The sequence below is a fragment of the Capra hircus genome, chromosome 29, assembly GCF_001704415.2.
Source record: "Capra hircus breed San Clemente chromosome 29, ASM170441v1, whole genome shotgun sequence".
Classification (NCBI taxonomy): Eukaryota; Metazoa; Chordata; class Mammalia; order Artiodactyla; family Bovidae; genus Capra; species Capra hircus.
The window spans coordinates 10,514,117-10,538,987 of NC_030836.1; the positions used below are offsets into that span (position 1 = coordinate 10,514,117).

Genomic DNA, 24,871 nt, shown 5'->3' on the forward strand with positions numbered 1-24,871 from the left:
CTGCTTAAAAATTAAAAAGTATTGCTTCATAGTAACAAGTGCATACCTAGCAACTGTTGGTCAATAAAATAGAGATATGTAATGCCCTTATTGAATTCACATATTAGCTATATTAAACATTTGGAGAATATTATTAACCCATGAAAATGGAGACAGTTTTTGTTTTATGTCTGGCAATGTATTTATAATCAGAATTCACTAATTCTAAATACAGGTCAAATCCCACTTCTTTGAACTGGAAGGGATAACCCTAGCATGATTTTGAATTTTATTGTTGTTGAAATCAAGTGTATGTTACCTGAGGTTTTCTTTAACAAAGAGATTTTGCTTGTATCAATAGTTTGTGTTTGTCCATTTATATTTGTTCAACAAAACTCCTAAGTTACTTTGGTGGGGGCAGTGGTTGGGGTGGGGGGTCCTATGAAGCAGCTGCAAAGATCTAAAGTTCAGTTTTGTGAATTTTTCTTTTTATGTTTGCTCACTTTTTATATTTGCTTACCAAATTTTCTGTATAGAGTTTGTTTTAGGAGAAATAATAACAATATAAAGTATAATATTTATTGAATTCCAAATATATACTGGCACTATTCTAAATGCTTTGCGTGCATTGGGTTATTTCACTTAGCCACCCTGTAAGATAGGTTTTCTTATTATTCCCACTTTATGGACAAGGAAAGTGGGTGCTCAGAAGGCAGAAAAGGTTTTCTAAGGTTACACATTTAGTTCTTAGATCTGGGGTATGAGTGCAGCTAGTCTGACATCAGACCCCTCACTCTTGGTCACGGTGCTAAATTATTCACCAGCAACTGAGAACCATGTAATTATGAAACTGAAGGGGATAGTAGAAATCATCAAGTCCAGGATTTTCAAACTGCAACTGACTTACTATCAAATGTGGAATCAATTCATTTTGTAATCTTAGACTAGAATAAAAGAAAATAGGAAATATGAGAGTACTTCAAAAGTAGAAACCTGTGCGCCAGTTTAATGTGAATGTGTTCTGGCTCACAGTGTGTATTTCTGATTGTAATCAAGGTCAAGAAAGCCAGGAAGCCACTGATCTGGTCCAGTTTTCCCATAGTACAGAAGGTGGGTAAGTAGGGAAGAAGACCATAAGCCCAGAAAAGTTAAATCATTTCCTAAAAACACATTGGTCAGAAGCGGCAGAGCCTGAAATTTGAACACGTTGTAGTATTAACCATTGCTCTGCCATTTTCTCTGTCTAGTGTCCGTTGTTTCTACCATTACCAGTTGAGACACTTAAACAGGAAGTTGTGAAACTTGATTGTGTATCAGAGTCACAGAGGCCCAGTTCCATAGCACCTCACCAATCCTGAGCTCTGTATTTTTATGTCCTCTCCAGGTGACTTTGTCACATGCTAACATTGGAAACTGCAGTCTGGAACTCCACGATGCCACAGTGTTTACTGAATGACTGCCATGTGTATTGCTAGAACTTCACTAAACACCATGAGAGATGGTAGAGGAAGTAAGAAATAGAGCCTTTCTCTATGAAGAACTTAAATACATTAAGGAAGCCAGGATGCGTATGAATCACACCATGAACAGAAACTATATAGCTGAGGGTTTATGTAACCTTACTAGGTGTGAATGGCATTCCAGGAGGCAGGCTTTACATTCCTCTATAGACATAAACAAAAGAAGCCTCATAATATTTATTTAAGAGAGAATGTTCTACGAGAAAATATGGTAGAGAAAGTTGAATTGATTTTCCCCAACTCTCAGAGGAGTTGCCAGAGTCAAGTGAGTGAATTTAACCCCAAGGCCGCGCTCCCAGGCCAACTGACTCCGAAATCACTGAAGGCAGGTGATTTGTTCCTTCTTTATTGGCAGAACATGGAGTGTGTTTGAACTTGTGGCCAATTTGGGGTCACAGGTGAGTGCATTTAAAATGCATTCTAGAGGCGCTTCTTGAAGTCACCTTGCCGGTAGCACCAGTGCAGGACCATCTCCTCCAGCGCCCCCTGTGGGCAACAGGGCACACGTGGAAGTCATTTCAAAAATCATTTTGAAATTCTAGTGATTGAACCTCCAGGTCGGGTACTCTAGAAAGGTTCTGGTTTTATCTTCTCATATTATGTGGGAGGGCTTCCCAGGCGGTACTAGTGGTAAAGGACCCACTTGCCAATGCAGGGACGTCAGAGATGTGGGTTCGATCCCTGAGTCAGGAAGACCCCCTGGAAGAGGGCATGGCAACCCACTCCAGTATCCTTGCCTGGACAATCCCATGGACAGAGGGGCCTGACGGGTTACAGTTCATAGTGTCACAAAGAATGGGACATGACAATCAACTGAGCACGCACGCATTATGAGAGCAGGAATTGAATAAGTTGTTTTACTGGTGGTTTATTTTCTCAGAGAACAATTTATAGAACCAGCTTGTAATTATAAACAAGCGATATACAACTTGCATATAGACTTTCTAAAATTTATCTATTATCAATGATTAAAACGGAGCTGCCCCTAGACATTGAGCATATTTATATGAGTTAGAATAGGGGGCTCCTCCTCAAACAACATGAGACCCTGACACAACTTAGGGAATGAACTGCATAGACCCAGGCCATAAGTTCTCTCAGGAGCCGGATGACCTGATATTCAACAGTAAGTCCACAGAACTAGAGAGCTTAGAACTGAGCAGGAGTGTGTGAAATACTATAATCCAACTCTGTTATTTTACACATAAAGAAACCACGAGTAAGATCAGTTGTGAGATTTTCCCCGGGCAGACACACAGTTAATGCTAAAGCTGAGACAGGAATTCAGGTCCCAGATTCTCAGACCAGAATGTATTCCTCTATTTCTAAAGAAAAGGAAAGAAGCAGATGTGTTCTGCTCAGCAGGTCACAGAGGTTTACTTATTCCAATTTCCAGGAAATGTTACTAGAAATTGTTATCACTAACTTTGTATTTATTGATGCCAATTTTCAGCTTTCTCAAAGGGCCGGGCTGAGGTTGTTGAAAATGCATAAAAATCTCTCTCACCTTCAATCTCTCCAGTTAAATCACCTGTGTTAGTTTGATTCAATAAGAATAGCGTCTGCCTCTTCATTAGTTACCTCAGAGATGTCTTCGAATATTTGTGTAACTGCTGATGAAACAGCTCTTTAAAAACAAATGTTAGAGAAGCCATATTTAAAAAACCAGCCTGTGCAGTGGGAATGCTGTCTTACATTACCAGAGCTGCTGGGCAGTGTAGGCTGGCCGTCAGAAGTATGCTGTTTGAGAAATCACTGAGCCTCTGTGAACTCTAGGCTTCCCTGGTGGCTCAGCTGGTAAAGAATCCGCCTGCAATGCGGGAGAACTGGGTTCGACCCCTGGGTTGGGCAGATCCCCTGGAGAAGGGAAAGGCCACCTGCTCCAGTGTTTTGGCCTGGAGAAGTCCATGGACTGTATACTCCATGGGGTCACAAAGGGTCGGACACGACTGAGTGACCTGCACTTTCACTGTAAACTCTAGTTTCCACATTTGTATACTGAGGATAGTGCTAAACACATTTAGGGTAATTATTAGGACTGGGAAGATGGTTGTTGGTCAGCTTGAATTTTACTCCCAGTGCTTAAAGCCCCATCTCCAGCTCCCTGCCATGTTTCTATGGCTACCCCCACTTTCCCTTCCTGATTCTTTAGTCTCTCTTTTCCTTTCCTTTCTCTTTTCTACTTTATTTTATTTTATTTTATTTTATTTTAGAATGATCAGTTGGGAACAAATGAGCAACACACAATAAAGAAAACGGAGCTTGAGGGGGTCAGAGTTGTCTGTATATGGGGCTCTCGAAAAAGTCAATGTAATTTTCAGCCACAGTAATGGAACTGTTATATCAAGAACAAAGAGAGATAATTCTGCACTGTTCCAGAGTGTGGCATTACGATCTGAGAAGCATATTTCAGGGAGAAGGGCAGCAAATTGGAGTGCTTCCAGAGAGGGGCAAATAGTCCAGTGAGGGGATTAAAATCATCTCAAATGGAAACATCAAAAGCATGAGTGATGTGATCCCTGGAGAAGAGACTCAGCTTAGAGGACATGGCTGTTTCTGGCTTTGAATTGTTTATCACAAGCGACTATTCTCTATAATTTCTCTAGGCCCTGTGACCTCTAGAGTAAACAATATGGAGACAAAGTCTATGTAAGTTATTTGTTTATTTCAGTCAAGCAGTCCGAAGGTAGAATGGGCTGCCTCATATGATAGTGAACTTCCTGTAACTGAAGGTATTCAAACAGAGGATAGAAAATCCTCAATAAAATATTGTAGAGATGATTCAGATATGAGATAGGATGTTGGACAACAGTGTCTTTAACCATTTCGAAGTCATAAGCCTTTTTGAGAAATTAGTTACAAAAACAAAACAGAGTCCTTTTCTTACCAAACAACAACAGCAATTTATCAGTCAGTTTAGTCACTCAGTTGTGTCGTACTCTTTGCGGCCCCATGGACGCCAGGCTTCCCTGTCCATCACCCACTCCTGGAGCCTTCTCAAACTCATGTCCATCGTGTCAGTGATGCCATCCAACCGTCTCTTCCTCTTCCTCTTCCTCCCGCCTTCAGCCTTTCCCAGCATCAGGATCTTTTCCAATAAGTTGGTTCTTCGCATCAGGTGGCCAAGGTATTGGAGTTTCAGCTTCAGCATCAGTCCTTCCAACGAACATTCAGGACTGATCTCCTTTAGGATGGACTGGTTGGATCTCCTTGCAGTCCAAGGGACTCTCAGGAGTCTTCTCCAACACCACAGTTTAAAAGCATCACTTCTTCAGTGCTCAGCTTTCTTTATAGTCCAACTCTCGCATCCATACATGGATCCTGGAAAAAAAACACCATAGCTTTGACTAGACAGACCTTTGTTGACAAAGTAATGTCTCTGCTTTTTAATATGCTGTCTGGGTTGGTCATAGCTTTTCTTCCAAAGAGCAATCATCTTTTAAATTTCATGGGTACAGTCACCATTTGCAGTGATTTTGGAGCCACTCAATATAAATTCTCTCATTGTTTCCATTGTTTCCTCATCTATTTCTCATGAAGTGATGGGACCAGATGCCATGATCTTAGTTTTCTGAATGTTGAGCTTTAAGCCAATTTTTTCACTCTCCTCATTCACTTTCATCAAGAGTCTCTTTAGTTCTTCTTTGCTTTCAGCCATAAGAGTGGTGTCATCTGTGTATCTGAGGTTATTGACATTTCTCCTGGCCATCTTGATTCCAGCTTGTGCTTCATTCAGCCTGGCATTTCACATGATGTACTCTGCATATAAGTTAAATAAGCAGGGTGACAATATACAGCCTTGACGTACTCCTTTTCCTATTTGGAACCAGTCTGTTGTTCCATATCTAGTTCTAACTGTTGCTTCTTGACCTGCCATAAAGATTTCTTAGGAGGCAGGTCAGGTAATCTGGTATTCCCATCTCTTTAAGAATTTTCCAGTTTGTTGTGATTCACACAGTCAAAGGCTTTGGCATAGTCAATAAAGTAGAAATAGATGTTTTTCTGGAACTTGCTGCTTTGATGATACAGCAGATGTTGGCAATTTGATCTCTGGTTCCTCTGCCTTTTCTAAATCTAGCTTGAACATCTGGAAGTTCATGGTTCATGTACTGTTTAAGCCTGGCTTGGAGAATTTTGAGCCTTACTTTGCTAGCATGTGAGATGAGTGCAATTGTGCAGTAGTTTGAACATTCTTTGGCATTACCTTTCTTTGGGATTGGAATGAAAACTGGCCTTTTCCAGTCCTGTGGCCACTTCTGAGTTTTCCACATTTGCTGGCATATTGAGTACAGCACTTTAACTTTCACAGCAACTTATATATACCACACAATTTTTCATAAAATTTCAAGAATGATTACTTAGAGGGTGGATCACTTAAAGCCTATCTATGGACTCTCTCAGGACCACAGACTCAAAGTTAGGAATTTCTGGTTGGAATGATTTTCAAGTTTCCTTCCATCCCTTTAGAAATGCTTGTCCTCAAGAAGAAATATTTTTTATGTGTCAGGAAAGATAGAAGGCAACCGATTTTGATCAGTGTATCAGTGAGGCACCCCTGATTCCACAACGGCTCTTAGTAACAGAGATCGACAGGTTCCCCCGGACCAGCAGAAGGTCTGAGACAGCCCATTTGCTTCAAGAGAGTGCTTGAAATGCCAGACTTATGCTTCTGTTCCCATTCCTCTCAGTGTTTTTGACGTATGAGGCAGTTTTCTGTGTTCATTAGTTAGTATCGTAAGCTTTGCCCAGCTCTGCAAGCCAAGAGCTATAATATCTTGCCTCTCTGAGTTTGGGTTTTTAGCTGTCATAAGATTATTTTCTTTATGCTGCATGAAAGTTGCATCCTAGCAAAGAACTGGCTTTAAATTACCCCATCAACTTGCTAAAATGAAGATGCACTTTCTATAGGATTTGGGCACAGAGGGTTTCCTATTCATGGTTCAACTCTTTATGGAAATGTCAGTCATAAAATGTGCACTGGATATTTATTTTTTCATCAGGGTCACAGAAGTGTGCTTGAATTAGAGTCTTCCTTTTCTCTCTCCCATTAAGAGATTGACAGGTTCAGAGTTGCTGGGCTTGAAATTTTAAGAATAGCTAGCTTATAACATTTCACTTTCTGCTCTAGGGCAGGGTGAGTTGCTTATAAATCAGGCTGCAAAGGTGATGAATTGGATGTCTCCAACTCAATTAGCTTAATGTGGGTAGGAGGGTTTCCAGGTTTCGCAGCCTGTGTTTTACTAATCCTCTGAGCTGACTGTTATATAAAATGTGGCTGTGTAAGAATGCCTGAGCCTCAGAGAAACATGGTTGTTATTTTTCATTTCAGCATCTCATGTCATCCTGTATTTCACAGCCTTGATTTGGATCTGAAGCCACTGAGTGATGGTTCTTAACATGGTTTATATTGTCGCATGCCTTGCCTGGTTATCTTTCTGCTTTGTGACCGAGTTAAGAAAGTAGCCTAATAGAATTGCTGCTGTCACTGGGCGATTTAATTGGGGGGAAAAATCTCAGCAATTTAAGGAAAACTACAGAAGCTGGAGCTGTTCCTCTGTCAAATAAATGATCAGATGAGATGAGCCCCAGCAAAGCAGATGCTGACACTTTCGAGAGCTTTCAACATACTCATCATGCTTTGGTAGTAAAATTTGTTGAAGGAATTGATTACAGACCTTGTTTGCTTGTTGTTTTCCTAAGGAGACTGTATTGAGGCCATGAATGTTTATTTTAAAAAAATATCTTAGATTTCAAAATATATTATGCCCAGGAATATTGTTTGATATCTTCTCTATGCTGCCTATGTGTTAATATTCATTACCTTAGTTATAATCCTCTGTATTAAATTTTCTTCCGTCCTCTTCTCTTTTACCACCCCCCATTCATTCTTGCTCATTAGTTGTTAAGGACCAAAACTTTGACATGATACCCACATGGTCAGTCCAAGCTCTTCCATAACTTGCTATAGGTGACCTTGGGAAAGTCACTGATCTATCCAGGCTTTTGCTCTTTCATGTATAACACAATATTGATCTCTGAGTCAGGAGATCCCTGGAGAAGGAAATGGCAACCCATTCCAGTATTCCTGTTGGGAAAAATCCCAAAGATAGTGAAGCCTGATGGGCTACAGTCCATGGGGTCACCAAAAGTTGGACATAATTGAGCACTGAGCGTGCACGCGCACGCGCGCGCACACACACACACACACACACACACACACACACACACACACACACACACACAGAGTATCTTTACTTTATGGGGTTGAAGTGAGAATTTAGTGAAATTGAGCACCGTGCTGCTCATGGTAAATTAAGGTTCAAGTTCCTTGTCAGATTTTGAGTACTTACTCTGTGGCAGGCACCGTGGTAATACCATCCACTGGATTGGATAATGACGGGACGTAATCCATCTGCCTTGTCTTCATATATGATCATTTTTATGGTTAACAGGGTGTTTTCATATGTCTCCTTTCATTAGTACCACCATGCTGTGAACTAGGTGGCCAGTTATTGTTACTTACCTCTTTCAGAAATGAGATTAAGCTCTTCACGTAAGATCACAGAGTTAAATTCCTTCACAAATTTATAGTAAAAAACATCTTGTGCATTTGTTATGTTCTGCCCTGTGCAAACCCCTAGAAATTAGAAGATGGATGACAAACAATCCTTGTTCTAAAGGAGAGCAAAATTAAGTGCAGAAGAAAAACGCATAAACAAGGTAAATAAAAGTGGAAGCTCACAGGACAGAGCAGTCCGTTCCCCTCTCACACTCTCTCAAACCTGATGTTTTTAAGACTCAGTAACCTAATGATTTGGAGAAGGCAATGACAACCCACTCCAGTACTCTTGCCTGGAAAATCCCATGGACGGAGGAGCCTGGTGGGCTGCAGTCCATGGGGTCGCGAAGAGTTGGACACGACTAAGCGACTTCACTTTGACTTTTCACTTTTATGCATTGGAGAAGGAAACGGCAACCCACTCCAGTGTTCTTGCCTGGAGAATCCCAGGGACGGGGGAGCCTGGTGGGCTGTCGTCTCTGGGGTCTCACAGAGTTGGACACCATGGAAGCAACTTAGCTCCAGCAGCAGCAGCAACCTAATGATTAGATCTGCTTTGCTCACAATGTTCTCCATGCACCTGGAAGTTCTTAATAAATATTGACATTGCTTACTCAGAAATCTGAGAACAGACAGAAGTTTTCAGGCAGAAAAGCTGAAAAACACCTCTGCATGACACAGAAGGAACAATGGTGCTCCTACTGGGAGGTCACAGGCAGTGCTGTCTCTGTGCCTTTACTAAGGCAAGCTATTGCCTTTGGAAATGCTACCTGGCCTGTTGCCCATATGTAGGAAGCAACAGCAATAAACTGAAAGCCCTCTGGTTTCCTTGACTGAAAATAGAGCTTGCCTGTGCACTTAGGGGACAAAGGCAGAGACCCCCAAACAGCTGACTTTTTTTCTTCCTTGTCAGACTGAATCAGAGTTTAGACCAAACCAGATCCACTTACGCTCTGAATGCAATACACAGTCTGTCCTGGTAAGAGTTAAGTGGTTGAAAACCGACCTCACTGTATCCAGGGGCCTAGTTCGAGGGCATCCCTGGCTTCTTCAAGTTGGAGGAACAGCAATAATATGAAAGCCTTTTGCCTGCCTTGGCAGGGAAAGTCGAGCAGGCGACTTGCAGGCTTTGGGGAATGCAGCATTAATTTTGAATCCTAGTTTTGTCCTTTGCTATATGGGTGACCTTGAAGATGTCACAAAATGATTCTAAGTCTCAACAAATTCACCTCACTTACCTCAAAAGGTTGCTGTGAGGATTAAAATAGTTTCAGTTTAGTTTTTTTTTCTTTAAACCAATTATTACCTAATCATAAAAACCATTCTTTTTAAAAAAAAATCTCCAAACCTGAGTCCATTTAGACTTAAAGAATCAGAATTTACATGCTTTCCTGGTGGCTCAGATGGTAAAGAATCTGCCTGCAGGGTAGGAGCCTGGGTTCAATTCCTGGGTCAGGAAAATTCCCTGAAGAAGGAAGAGGCAACCCACTCCAGTCCTCTTGCCTGAAGAACGCCATGGACAGAGGAGCCTGGCAGCTTACAGTCCATGGGGTCATGAAGAGTTGGACACGACTGAGTGACTAACACACACACACACACACACACACACACACACACAGAGAGCAGAATTTCCAGGCAGGGGCCGAACTGCATTTTTCTCATGCATCTCAGATGAGTTTTATCATTAGGGAAGTTTGGGAATCAGAATATGTAAATAGCCAATCATTGGTGACTGGCATCAGGAGAGACCACACACACCCTTCACTGGTTACTTAGGATTGAAGACTGTTGTTGATGGAAGCATTCATATAAGCACTGGGCTGTTTCAGTCCTGACATCCTTGGCTATTAGCATACTGGTTGGCATTTCAGTAGTTGTCAATCTAAGTTATCTAATTAACACTTAATAAAGATTTCTTTGGAACCTACTAAATACTGGCATCATTTCACATGCTGTAGGACAGACAAAAATGTATGCAAATTCTGATATGATCTGAAGTAATTTTCAATAGTTCCCAAAGGAGGAATTTTTTCAATCCGGAGTCCAAAGCAAAAGTATGGCAAGCATTCCAAAGATTGTGTTCATTTTTATCATCCATACATTTATTCGTTTCATTTGATTATTCCTATATTAGATTGAAGAAAGAATGACATTATAGCTTAAAAAATGTTTTAATGACAAATTTAGGTGAAAAGAGTGTTTTCACACTGTACATCAGGAAACTACAAGCTAGACGTTATAATCCTCTTTTAATGTATTATGTTTTTCCTGACACACCCATCAAGCCCATTTGATAGATATTGTTATTATTACTTTTTTAAATCCAGAGAACATCTTCTGAGAAACAGACATTATTTTTCTCCTTCTGGAGTACAGTATTTAGGCATTGAATCCTAAACTCAAGGGAAGATACTGTTCCATGTAAAAAGTTTTCCTGAGATCTTTAGTTTATTCTTCAAAGTTTTGCAAACTACCACATTTGATGGGAAATTTCTAAATGGATTTCTTGGCTGTTTCAGTCTTAGAGAATAGCAGACAAGGTCTAACCTTCTTTTATATTTCTATAGCTAATAGTGTGAACATAAATTTTACACTTTAGTAATAATTCACTCAATGTTAATAAAATCCTTGTTATGTATGGTTACAGAGAATTTTAAAAAATGAATAAAACGTGTTGTCTTTCTAGAATGAGTGACTGCTGTCATAGTTCGGTTCAGTTCAGTTGCTCAGTCATGTCCGACACTTTGCAACCCCATGAATCGCCAGGCCTCCCTGTCCATCACCAACTCCCAGAGTTCACCCAAACTCATGTCCATCAAGTCCGTGATGCCATCCAGCCATCTCATCCTCTGTCGTCCCTTCTCCTCCTGCCCCCAATCCCTCCCAGCATCAGAGTCTTTTCCAATGAGTCAACTCTTCGCATGAGGTGGCCAAAGTACTGGAGTTTCAGCTTCAGCATCAGTCTTTCCAAAGAACACCCAGGACTGATCTCCTTCAGAATGGACTGGTTGGATCTCCTTGCAGTCCAAGGGACTCTCAAGAGTTTTCTCCAACACCACAGTTCAAAAGCATCAATTCTTCGGTGCTCAGCCTTCTTCACAGTCCAATTCTCACATCCATACATGACCACAGGAAAAACCATAGCCTTGACTAGATGGACCTTAGTTGGCAAAGTAATGTCTCTGCTTTTGAATATACTATCTAGGTTGGTCATAACTTTTCTTCTAAGGAGTAAGCGTCTTTTAATTTCATGGCTGCAATCACCATCTGCAGTGATTTTGGAGCCCCCCCCCAAAATAAATTGTCTCATTGTTTCCACTGTTTTCCCCATCTATTTCCCATGAAGTGATGGGACCAGATGCCATGATCTTCGTTTTCTGAGTGTTGAGCTTTAAGCCAACTTTTTCACTCTCCTCTTTCACTTTCATGAAGAGGCTTTTTTAGTTCCTCTTCACTTTCTGCCATAAGGGTGGTGTCATCTTAATATCTGAGGTTGCTTTCATTAATTAACTTTCATTAATTAGTTAGCTATAATGAATTCATTAGCTGGAATTGATACACATAGCTAGCATTTTAAAAGTATTCAATGTGTGCCAAATTGAATATTATTCACACATGATAACTATTCCCTACAACAATCCTATGAGGTTAGTTCTATTTTTACTTCTACTTTATGGCTGAGAAAACAAGCTACATATCTTCTCTAAAATTGCACAACCAGGTTAGTAGCATAGCTGTGGGCTTTTGTTCTGTTCTGTTTTGAGTGCTTGTATCTGTTTAGTGTAATCTGGGGCCAACCCTCAGGAATTCTGACTCTTTCATTTATCAATATCATGATTGAGCAAGATGCCTATATCTGAGCTCACTTTCACTTTTTAAATAAAATGTAGTTAATATGATTTTAAGGATTCTTGGGTGTTAAATTAGATACACGTTTTTTAAAAATCTGACTTAATATCTGGCACAGAGTAGCTACTCATCAAAGTTAGCTTTTCCTTTCCAGTTTTGCCGGAGTATCAACATCTAACACTTCTTTGGACTTCCGGAATGGCAGCTTCACCTTAATCAACTCAGTGTTTATAATTATTGTATGACAAGCACAATAAGAGTACCTGAACTCTGATTAAGTTCTAATTGTCTTTAATGGTTTCCTTTTGTGTTTGGCAGTCTGCAATTTAACAAGAAGGTGCCTAAAACTGAATTTATTTTTCTTTATGTTGCTTTGGATTTGGTATGAATGGAATGTGCGTGCTTAGTCTCTCAGTCATGTTCAACTCTTTGTGTGACCCTATAGACTGTAATCCGCCAAGCTCCTCTGTCCATGGGATTTTCCAGGCAAGAATATTGGAGTGGGTTGCCATTTCTGCCTCTAGGGGGTCCTCCTGATCCAGGGATGAACCCACATCCCCTGTGTCTCCTGCATTGCCAGGGGTGTTCCTTACATCTGAGCCACCTGAGAAGCCCGAGATTCTTTAAACATGAAAATTCATGTCTTTCCTTATTTTAAAAAATTTTCCAACCATTGACTCTTCCAATATTGCCACTTCCTCATTCTGTCGTCTCCTTCTGAGTAGTTTAAATTGAGTTGCTCTTTCTATCCTTCATATCCAAATCTTTTTCTTATCTTCCATCACTTTTCTTCATAGTTTGTATTCTGCATAATTTCAATTCACCAATTCCCTTTTCAGCAATGAAAAATCTGCTGTTCAGTTCATCCACTACTTCCTCAATTTTAAACACATAAGTTTTATACTTTCTCCCAAATTATTCAGTTTTTTCCCCATTCTTCATATATTAATCCACCCATTTGTAATGTGTGCTGACTCTTTCTCCTGGTAGAGCACTTCTTCATGCTCAGTTCAGTTCAGTCGCTCAGTCATGTTCCAACTCTTTGCGACCCCATGAATCGCAGCACGCCAGGCCTCCCTGTCCATCACCAACTCCCAGAGTTCACTCAGACTCACATCCATCCAGTCAGTGATGCCATCCAGCCATCTCATCCTTTGTTGTCCCCTTCTCCTCCTGCCCCCAATCCCTCCCAGCATCAGAGTCTTTTCCAATGAGTCAAGTCTTCGCATGAGGTGGCCAAAGTATTGGAGTTTCAGCTTCAGCATCATTCCTTCCAATGAACACCCAGGACTGAACTCCTTTAGGATGGACTGGTTGGATCTCCTTGCAGTCCAAGGGACTCTCAAGAGTCTTCTCCAACACCACAGTTCAAAAGCATCAATTCTTCGGCGCTCAGCTTTCTTCACAATCCAACTCTCACATCCATACATGACCACTGAAAAAACAATAGCCTTGACTAGATGGACCTTAGTTGGCAAAGTAATGTCTCTGCTTTTTAATATGCTATCTAGTTTGGTCATAAGTTTCCTGCCAAAGAGTAAGAGTCCTTTAATTTCATGGCTGCAATCACCATCTGCAGTGATTTTGAAGCCCAAAAAAATAAAGTGTGACACTGTTTCCACTGTTTCCCCATCTATTTCCCATGAAGTGATGGGACCAAATGCCATGATCTTTGTTTTCTGAATGTTGAGCCTTAAGCCCGCTTTTCCATTCTCCTCTTTCACTTTTATGAAGAGGCTTTTTAGCTCCTCTTCACTTTCTGCTATAAGGGTGGTGTCATCTTCGTATCTGAGGTTATTGATATTTCTCCCAGCAATCTTGATTCCAGCTTGTGTTTCTTCCAGTCCAGCGTTTCTCATGATGTACTCTGCATATAAGTTAAATAAGCAGGGTGACAATATACAGCCTTGATGTACTCCTTTTCCTATTTGGAACCAGTCTGTTGTTCCATGTCCAATTCTAACTGTTGCTTCCTGACCTGCATATAGGTTTTTCAAGAGGCAGGTCAGGTGGTCTGAAATTCCCATCCCTTTCAGAATTTTCCATAGTTTATTGTGATCCACACAGTGAAAGGCTTTGGCATAGTCAATAAAGCAGAAATAGATGTTTTTCTGGAACTCTCTTGCTTTTTCGATGATCCAGCAGATATTGGCAATTTGATCTCTGGTTCCACTGCCTTTTCTAAATCCAGCTTGAACATCTGGAAGTTCATGGTTCACATATTGCTAAGCCTGACTTGGAGAATTTTGAGCATTACTTTGCTAGCGTGTCAGATGAGTGCAATTGTGCGGTAGTTTGTGCAGAGAGGAGCTTCTGTTTTATTTACCTTAGTGACTTTGTTGGTGCCTGATACAAAGTAGATACTCAGTAAGTGTTTATTATTGACTTAATGTAGGTATACAGACTATATGGACACTTTCAATACAGCTTACCCTCCTAATACCAATATATAGAAATTCTCAAAAAGTATAAAAATAAATATTTTAAACATAGAGCTTAGCTTAAACACAAGAACTGAAATTGTCTACATACCAAAATGTAGCAGTAACTTGAAGCCAGGACAATCAGTTTATAAGGCAACAGTAACATATATACATAGACTATGGTAGAATAGACTAACAATAAACAAATAAGCATATCATATAATACCAGATGGTGGTAAATGCTAGGGAAAAAAGCATAATAAAAAATGGTGATGTGGGGAAGTGATGCTGGGAAGAACAACAACGAGAGACTATTTTAGGTAGCAGGATGAGGGAAGAAACTTCTATTAAGAAAAACACCAATACAGTATACTAACACATATATATGGAATTTAGAAAGATGGCAATGACGACCCTATATGCAAGACAGCAAAAAAGACACAGATGTGTATAACGGACTTTTGGACTCATAGGGAGAGGGAGAGGGTGGGATGATTTGGGAGAATGGCATTCTAACATGTATACTATCATGTAAGAATCGAATCGCCAGTCTATGTCTGACGCAGGATACAGCATGCTTGGGGCTGGTGCATGGGGATGACCCCGAGAGATGTTATGGGGAGGGAGGTGGGAGGGGGGTTCATGTTTGGGAACGCATGTAATAATTAAAGATTTTAAAATTAATAAAAAAAAAAAAAAGAATGGCATATAAGCAAAAGCCCAAGAAAATAAAGTTAGGTATGCATATAATGGAGTAACCAAATGAAAGTTAACAGCTAGTATAACGGCCCTGAGGCTAGACCACATTTCCTAGGTTCAAGGAACAGCAAAATGGCCAGAATGGTGCACTGAACAAGAATTATGATAGAAAGTGAGATCAGAGCGGGATCATGGAAGCTAAAATGAATGAGGCAGGCAGCTCCCGTGTATCTTACAAACCAAAGTAAGGACTCATGGTTTCATTCAGAATAAAGTAAGCGTAGGAGAAGGCTGCTGCTGCTCAGTTGTATCGGTTGTGTCTGACTCTTTGCAAACCTATGAACTGTAGCCTGCCAGGCTCCCCTAGCGGAGAAGGCAACGGCACCCCACTCCAGTGCTCTTGCCTGGAAAACCCCATGGGTGGAGGAGCCTGGTAGGCTGCAGTCCATGGGGTCGCGAAGAGTCAGACAGGACTGAGTGACTTCACTTTCACTTTTCAGTTTCATGCGTTAGAGAAGGAAATGGCAACCCACTCCAGGGTTCTTGCCTGGAGGATCCCAGGGACGGGGGAGCCTGGTAAGCTGCCGTCTATGGGGTCGCACAGAGTCGGACACAACTGAAGCGACTTAGCAGAAGCAGCAACAGCAGCAGCAACAGCAGGCTCCCCTATCCATGAGATTTTCCCATCAAGAATATTGGGGTGCCCTCCTCCAGGGGATCTTCCTGACTCAAGCGTCGAAGCTGTGTCTCCTGTGTCTCCTGCCCTGCAGGTAGTGTTTTTTTTCCTCTGCTGAGCCATATGGTAAGCCTGAGTCGGAGAATACAATGATACAATTTATATTTTGGACTGTATCTTTTTGGCTGCCCTATAGAGAATAGAATGTCTGTATCTATATTACAAAAATCAAATATTATCGCTTTGTTTGCTAAGCATGAACTAGTATAGCAAAAAAATTACCTAATAAAGTTTTGCTTTTATAGCTCTAGGATGATTTTTACAAACCAAACACATTTCTAGCAAGTTATCAAAATACTTTCTCCCAAACACATCTTATGATTTTTTATTTGAAGCAGTAATATGAAGAGATATAGTTGTTTATAATAAAGGATAAATCAGGTTTGAATTTGAGAATAGGGTTAGTGCAAAATCCAAATGTAACCATTACTCTATGCTAATTCATCCCATTTCTTAGGATACAGTTTAAGGTTGAATGACTTCTTTTGAAGTCTTCTTTCCTGGCTAGAAAATGATCTGACTACTAGAATACATAGTGTGAAATTCTCTTTGCCTTGAGTTGAACTTGAAAGGACCACAGGAAAGGCAAGATATAATTATCATTAAAAGGATGTTATATTTTAAAGAGACTATATATATGTATATATATATACACACACACACACATACATATGATATGTCCAAAATGTCAGAAAGGTTGGATGTTCCAGCAGAGCATTCTATACTTTATTATTTGTTAGCCTTTAGTACATCAGCTTTGCAAAAACATGAGCTTGGTTTTGTCAATACATCCAGGAGTGATCAGGTTCAAGGTATCTATTCATGTCAACCAAATTAATAAGATTTTTAATCTCAATGTACACATGGCTTCTCTTCAAAACCTTGCCAGATTCCAGGAATCTAAGTCAGCTACCCTCTTGGTGCTTCGGTAATACCCTGTATTTACTCCTGCCTTAGCACTTATATTTTCACTAACATATGTAGTAAATATACTTACTAAGTATACTTAGGGCTTATACTTTCACTTTAGGGCTTCCCTGATAGCTCAGTTGGTAAAGAACCCGCCTGCAATGCGGGAGACTTGGGTTTGATCCCTGGGTTGGGAAGATCCCCTGGAGAAGGGATAGGCTACACACTCCAGTATTCTGGCCTGGAGAAATCCATGGACTGTATAGTCCGTGGGATTGCAAAGAGTTGGACACGACTGAGCAACTCGCACTTAGCACTTACAAACTGCATTGCAATGATTCATTTATCCATCTTCTGGTTGTCTCCCTTATCAGACTGTGAAAGCTTAACAGGAGAAACTCTACTTGATTTATTTCTGCACCTAGAATAGTGTTGTACCTGACAACTAGTGAGGCTCAATGAATATTTGCTGAATATATGAGTGAAAGAGTGAATAGAAATCTGAAGCCAACTAATCAATCTGAAGTGAAGGATAAATCTGCCAAGTGAGCAAAAAATTTTGTTGGCAATTCAGTCAGTCTTCACAGTGTAATTGTATACCTAGGAAGCCAAATTATAATAAATAAGATTATGGAATGAACCCAGAATTAGAGCAAGGGAATTAAAATGAATGACTTTGACCACTGATACCTTCTTTTTACCTGATTTTATTATTTTATTTTCTTACAGTTTATATTAGTCTCATTTTGTAAAGATAATATATGCATACTATAGAAAATTTGAAAGTTAGAGAAGCGTACACAGATAAATGGGCTTCCCAAGTGGCTCACTGGGTAAAGAATCTGCCTGCAATGCAGAAGATTCAAGAGACGCGGGTTCAATCCCTGGGTCTGGAAGAGCTTCTAGAGGAGGACGTAGCAACCCACTCCAGGATTCTTACCTGGAGAATTCCATGGACAGAAGAGCCTTGTAGGCTGCAGTCCATAGGGTCACAAAGAGCTGGACATGACTGAAGCAACTGAGCACGCACACGCAGAAGTCATCCACAATCCCACCACCCGGAAGCAATCAGTGTTAGCATGTTAGTGTCTTTCATTTAATCTTCCTGTAGTGCATTTGCTACCTCTGATATGTCATTAAGGGCATGGTTTTCAGATTGTATTCCCCCCTTCTCATCATATAATCAGTATTTGCCACACAACCAAACACCCTTGTGGTTGTGTAGGCTCCCACGATACACTCTTCTGCCTCTCTTAAATATTAAGCACCGATTTCTCTAGAACATCAAGAAAGCTTCCATTTTTTTTCCTTGGGAGAGAAGAGACTGGGAGTCATGGCATTGCAGAGTTGCATGTACTGACTGCATGCTTCAGACAATGACAGAAACACAGGCTTTAAAGCAGAAAAGCCTTGCTAAAATATAGCCCTACATCCGTCCCTTTAAGGAATAGACCACTGATACTTTTAAGCCCTGGTTACTCTATGTCGTCATCTACGCTAAAGATAGACTGGCTGAGGAAGAAGAATAATCATCAGTAGTCTGCGGGTATATCATTTCCTCTGGGAAGTTTTTGAGATTACAATGGATTCTTGGTATTTTTCTCTCCTTCAGATTTTAGATAGATCAACATCATTAAGCACACTTACCCACCACTGCTGTAACTAGTTATCACAAACTTTGTTGCTTACAACAACCTACATATATATTTATTTTATGTTTCTAAATTTCAAGAGTCCCAAATGGGTCTTTTGGAATAAAATTAAAGTGTCCACAGAGCTCTGTTCCTTCTGAAGGCTCTAGGGGGATGTCAGTTTCCTTGCATTTTCTAGCTGCTTGTCTTTGTGACCGCATGGACTGTGGCTTGCTACATTCTTGCCCATGGAATTCTCCAGGCGAGAGAACTAGAGCAGGTATCTGTTCCCTTCTCCAGGGAATCTTCCCAACTCAGGGATCGAATCCAGGTCTCCTGCATTGCAGGCAGACTCTTTACTGTCTGAGCCACCAGGGAAACCCTCCAGGTTCTAGAGGATACCTTATTCCTTGATTTGTGGCCTCTTCTCCATCAAGGGGACAACAGAGGATGAGATGGTTGGATGGCATCACTGACTCAATGGACATGAGTTTGAGTAAGTTCTAGGAGTTGGTGATGGACAGGGAAGCCTGGTTTGCTGCAGTCCATGGGGACACAGAGAGTCGGACATGACTGAGTGACTGAACTGAACTGAACTCCATCTTTAAAACCAGAAAAATAGCATCCTTAAATTCCTCTCTGACTCTGTCCAAACATATCCTTTTCTGCTATAAAGACACTGAGATTACACTGGATGCTCCTAGATAATCCAGGATAATCTTCCCATTTTAGGGTCCTTAATTTCATCATGACTGCAGAGGTACTTTTGCCATGAAAGTTAACATATTCATAAATTCCAAGGATTAGAAAATAAACATCTTTGGAAGAACATTATTCTGTCTACCACAACCCTTAACAGTCTTTGCTTAGAAAGTTAAGCCAAGATATAACAGGTTGTACTATAAAGTGTTCTATTCTCTATTTATATTCTATTCCACAGCTATACCTAAGACATTTTTTTGTTCCCTAAATCTCTCCTCTTCTCATGGCTGCTGGCTATGATATCATATTTGTGAACAGGTGATTTCCTACCTTACTTTATATTTGCTTTTACCAGTGAGCTTCTCCATTAGTGATTTTCTTGAGTCTGTTCATGGCTTTTCCACCTTGAGAAGTCCCTTTAGGATTTGTTGTAATGCTGGTTTGGTGGCGCTGAATTCCCTTTGCATTTGTTCCCCAAATCTCAACAAACATTTATAAGGTATGCAAAAATAATTCACAAATTTTCCATTACTACTTTAAATAATGATAAGATAATAGTAATAAAAAACTATGGTTTTATTGCAGAAAATATAGGGGACAGCCTAGAAATATTTTATTCCATTTAGTACCTACAATAATCCTGCAAGGTAGATGTTAATTTGCTTATTTTGCAAATAAGGAATCTGAAGTTTCCATGTAATCCCTATCAAATTACTATAAAATAGTAATAATAATGAGAACTTACTGTACAGTATAGGGAACTCTACTCAAAGACCTAAATGGGAAGGGAATCCAAAAAAGAGTACAGCAGAAACTAACACAATATTGTAAGACAACTATATTCCAATAATAATATAATAAAATCGGGTCAGCACAATCTCACGCTTTATCTTTGAAGTAAGACTTAAGTTGTATCTTTTATAAATAAGTAACAAGGCTTTACATACTGGACTAAAATATCTAGACTTAATAGTGTTTGATAATAAAAGGGATGGCATTAATAATTGAGCAGTAATCATTCTGAGAATGGCTTCTGAGAAACCAAACATTTAGTAGGTAGGATTTGGCCTTGTGAAAGCCAATAATTGTGTCTGTGATTTCCCTGCGGTAAGTTAACATCTAAATCGTTGAAACTTCCTAACCATTTGCAGAAGAAGAGGACAGTGGCAAGACCAGCACTTTCAGTGTCAAGCAAACTGGAGTGTGGAACTTGGGCTTTACCTTACATGTGCGAGCTTCGGTTTCCTTGTCTCTAACATGGGTGTAATACCACTGCCTCACAGGACTACCAAATGAGATGACATATGAATAGGGCCTAGAATAGGGCCTGGTATATAGTGAGTGCTCAGCAAATGGCAGAAGCCGTTTTTGCTGTATTGACCTGAGACAAATAGACTGTCTCAGGTATTTCCCCAACAGAGATGACTTTCCTTGGGATCAGCAGAGAATTGCCGTTTTGGGTCTGCAACCGTGAGGAGCTATATGCAAATCCCAGCACAAAGAAAGGAAAGAGAACCCTTTTACACTGGAGAAAAGGAACTCGGGAGGCCTAGGGTAAATAAACACTGCTTGGCTTTTCATTGGCTGAATCCTTGACAGAAAAGGAGTCTTTCTGCTTCCTGTCTGACTGTGCTTTCATCACAAGGTGTGAAAGCGGCCTCTTCTGGTCTCCCAACTCTATTTAATTGAGGTGTCTCTTGATCAGTGTTTTAGTTATTATTTTCATCAATAATATTAATAATCAGGTTGGGAGAAGATCTATATCCATATTGCAGTGATGAAGAACTTTTCAAATCAAACACTCAGTGCCATCAGAATGCTTTAGAGGGAAAAAAATACACAGTGATCTCCTTACAGAGTGTTTGTCAAGTTAAGAAGGAATAAACATTGCGGAATTTCAGAATTTAAAGATACCTGACAAATATAAGTTGTGATGATAAAAATGATACAATTTTGCTTACGGGATAATATTTCAGGTTGCCTCACCGAGATCTGTTTCATGAGTATGTCTGGGTTTTTTTATTAAAGTCCTAAGATAAATGTCTGTACTGTTGAACCTGCTGAGTCAGACTTTTCTTAAGGACCATCTGTCACTTTAACTCATCAGGCAGTCTAGCCTTAAATCTAGAACATGTGGCAAAGATAAATTGCTTAGTTGGAGATGAGGACGACTTGGCCACAAAGGTCTCTCAACTCATTTGTTCCCATGAAAATATCTGTGACATTCTCTAAGGAAAGCCAAGACACTTTGTTCTAAGAAGCGCACAGGCTGATTGCCCTTCCAATGAGGAGCCTAGACATCCTAGAGAGCAGGATGTGTTAGCGAAAAGTTAGCTGTGACATTCAGTTCCCCTGCTGCTGATAATTGTCAGCCATTTGTTCCACTGTTTACTCACTAACCTGTCTTCTCCAAAATGAAATTCAGGGACATTTATTACATGTTTACTCTGCCATACTCACTGTTAGACCCTTTGCACATATTAACTCATTTCATCCTAAGACAACCCTGTAAAACTTTATGAGGTATTTGGAGATGAAAGAAGCTATTTGCTCATCTTTGAGCAGTTCTCTATATCAAAAAGTGACCACAGCGAAAGGTCTCTTCCCTAAGCAATTATGTTCCACTTGGCCCTCCTTTTCCAACCAATTATCTCTCTGCTCTATACCACTAACACTTACTCCTATTCTTCAAGTTGCTATTGGAACCATCACTTCCAGGAAGATTTTTAGAATGTGTTAGGGAAGAATCTGTTCTGTTCCACTCTGCATGGTTCAGTTCTCTGCTCTTTTTTTTCCCACCCATTCCAGTTAGGCACTTATCTCTGACCTTCTTCCCCACAGAGGATTCCTCCTGAGGTCTTAACTTTTCTGTTTTTCCTTGAATTAGGGGTTTTGTTCTCCCTTTCTCCCCTTTGCATGTTTACCCACGCCTGTGTTTTCCATTTTTAAGAGGAAGATCCTTAGAGGGGTGGATAACATACGGACCTTTACAATAAAGAAAAGAAAGAAACAACGCTAGAAAATGTTCAGAGAATTTTAAGGAAATAGTCTAAAATGGGGTAATTCAGTGCCTTCATTTTACAGATGAGGAAATCTCAAGGCAAGGCAGATTTCCTGGGTTCCTAATTTTGGGTGGGGGCAAAAAGCAGGATCTGAAATAAGGTCTCCTGAGAATCAGTATATTTAAACTTTAAAAAGAAGATCTCCACCCTTATTCTAGTGCTTTTTCCACAGATTATTCTTATAGTGACTTGATAAGGTAATTATATCATTGAAGACAATTTTGGAACTAAAATATAATTTAGAGAGTATTCGTCCAGTTTTTATCATTACAGATAATAAAATCCCTAACATTTTGAGCTGAAAGTGTACAAAAACCTCTATGTACTTGTTTCTCACAAAATGCCCATGATGTAAGCAAAGCATTCTTATCCCAATTTCATAGATGAGGAATTAAAAGCAAAAGTGCATGCAAAAAAGAGAAAAAAATTGCATATTGAACTCCTTTTTCCCCATTACTCGGTTTCAGCTGTTATTAGCTGTGTCCAACTTCCCCTGCTTGCTCTCCAATCCCATATATCTTACCATTTCTTATAAACATTTCTGAATTTATCTAATAAATAAGTGATTGTTTTATATATGTATGTTGAGTGTTTCCTAATTAAACACTTTAAAGTATAAATTTTAAAAATGGGGATTTCCATATTGGAGTAGTTAGATGGTAAGGTGTGAAAGCTGGCAACAGTATGCCTATACCCCGGTAGTAGCAGCTTCTACTCGAGAAACCTCCTCTGGAGCAAATGAGGAAGGGAACTGGGTTGGGGGAGGGGAGATAAGTGCACTCACCAAAAAGTCCATTGTGTGAAGTCAAATGAGCTGAATTTAATGGATAATCAGCATCGTAATCAATCAAGACATACTGTACGTCTTTCAGAATGCATTTGTGAATGGCTGTCTGTAATATTATCTGAACCCTGGAATAAGGGCCTTTAATCTCCTTTTGGGCAAGCCTAGGTCTGCCTGGAAAAGTCGGTCAGCATGAGACATGTTCTCAGCACTTGTAGTAGCTTGTGATGTACTTTGTTAGCTTTCTAATTATGGAAACCTGATAGGTTTTCCAGTTCCAGTGTACCCTGGACCTTGAATCTTATTAAAGTATGTGAGAACTGAGATCCTCGTATGGCTTTTGCCTCATCTCCCCAGTTCAGATGGACAAGGCTACTTTGATGCTCTGGGGCTGCAAATGTAGGCGCCCTAGTCTACCTTGGACAGTCTCCTTAGGTGACCCAAGCTGGATCACAGTTCCTGGCCAGACTGGAATGAACACACAGATGGGAAATACTCTGACAGAGACATTAAGCAGTTCCTTTTATTCATACTGGTAGGGGCTTTATTGTTTTTTGTCCATATCTGAACCTAGTTTTCCAATGTTGCATCAGTTCTTTAAGCTGCCCAATTTTCTAGCAATAAATTCCTTTTCCCCTTAACTTAGTTATATCCATTCCTTTGTTTGCTTTTTGTTTATCTTTGTGAAGAAATAACCCTGGCTAAGACATCACTGTGTGTGAATTTTATTGCACGCCTGGGGGAAAACTGTCAGTTCTCTCTCCCAAGCCCAAACTAGGCAAGAGCTAAGACTTGGAGCAGAGTGCTCTTCCTCCAATACACTCGATGACTGGCTCCTTCTCATCCTTCAGCTTTCTCTCAAAAAATCACCTCTGCAAAAAGGTTTTATTAAAACCACTCAACCTCATAGTCCCTCTCTAAATCAGTCTATCAGATAACCATGTTCTTTATCACAATTTGATGTTATTGTTTATTTTTATCCATATATTGTCTTTCCTCCTAAAATTTAATCTCCTTGAGGACAGTGACCTCATCTACCTTACTCATCTTTGTATCCTAGAAACAGTGACAAGGCTTGGCATATAGTAGATCATCAGCTAATTATTTTTAAATGAATTAATGGATAAATGAATAGCTTTGCCCATGATCACATAGTTTCAGGAGGAAGAGATTGAATTTGGACTGAGGTAACATGGACAGACAGAGAAGGCAATGGCAACCCACTCCAGTACTCTCGCCTGGAAAATCCCATGGACAGAGGAGCCTGGTAGGCTGCAGTCCATGAGGTCGCTAAGAGTCGGACACGACTGAGCGACTTCACTTTGACTTTTCACTTTCATGCATTGGAGAAGGCAATGGCAACCCACTCCAGTGTTCTTGCCTGGAGAATCCCAGGGACAGCGGAGCCTGGTGGGCTGCCATCTATGGGGTCACACAGAGTCGGGCATGACTGAAATGACTTAGCAGCAGTAGCAGCAGCAACATGGACAAAGGGGCCTAGTGAGCTACAGTCCATGGGGTCACAGAGTTGGACACAACTGAGCGATTAAGCACACAAAGACAACCGTATCTAATGTCTACACTCAGTCCTTGTAGGTAGCTTAAAAGCAAGCAGTTAATGTGTATATGCAGACACACTGGTGCATGAGAAAGAGAGAGAAAGAGGTAGACAGACACAAAGAGAGAATAAAGAATATTGCAGGTATCAGAAATATCTGCTTTGATCTACTAACCTGGAAAATGTATATATTTAGTGCCAACCCAAAGCTCTCATGTAAAGTAAAACTGATAGTCTTTTCTTTCTGTTTAAGCCAATGAAGCATTTTTACTTAAGACATTCATAAATGTGGCAAGTGTCCTTTAGTTAATGGAGCAGTCTTGGTAATAATATTGTTATGAGTCTGTAGATTGCACAGAGACTCCCACTAGTAATATATAGCACAGAGCTTGTGTTTTAGCATCTCTTTGGAATAAAGGTTATGAGATGGGGTTATGAAAGTGTGGCCTTTCTGAGTCCC

The 24,871-nt window shown here is 40.2% G+C and overlaps 1 protein-coding gene across 15 annotated transcripts in view; it reads left to right on the forward strand.

The window, feature by feature from the left end:
- DLG2 (discs large MAGUK scaffold protein 2) overlaps nt 1-24,871 on the forward strand; it is a 2,364,981-nt gene that overhangs the window by 1,159,035 nt on the left and 1,181,075 nt on the right. The window lies entirely within an intron of this gene.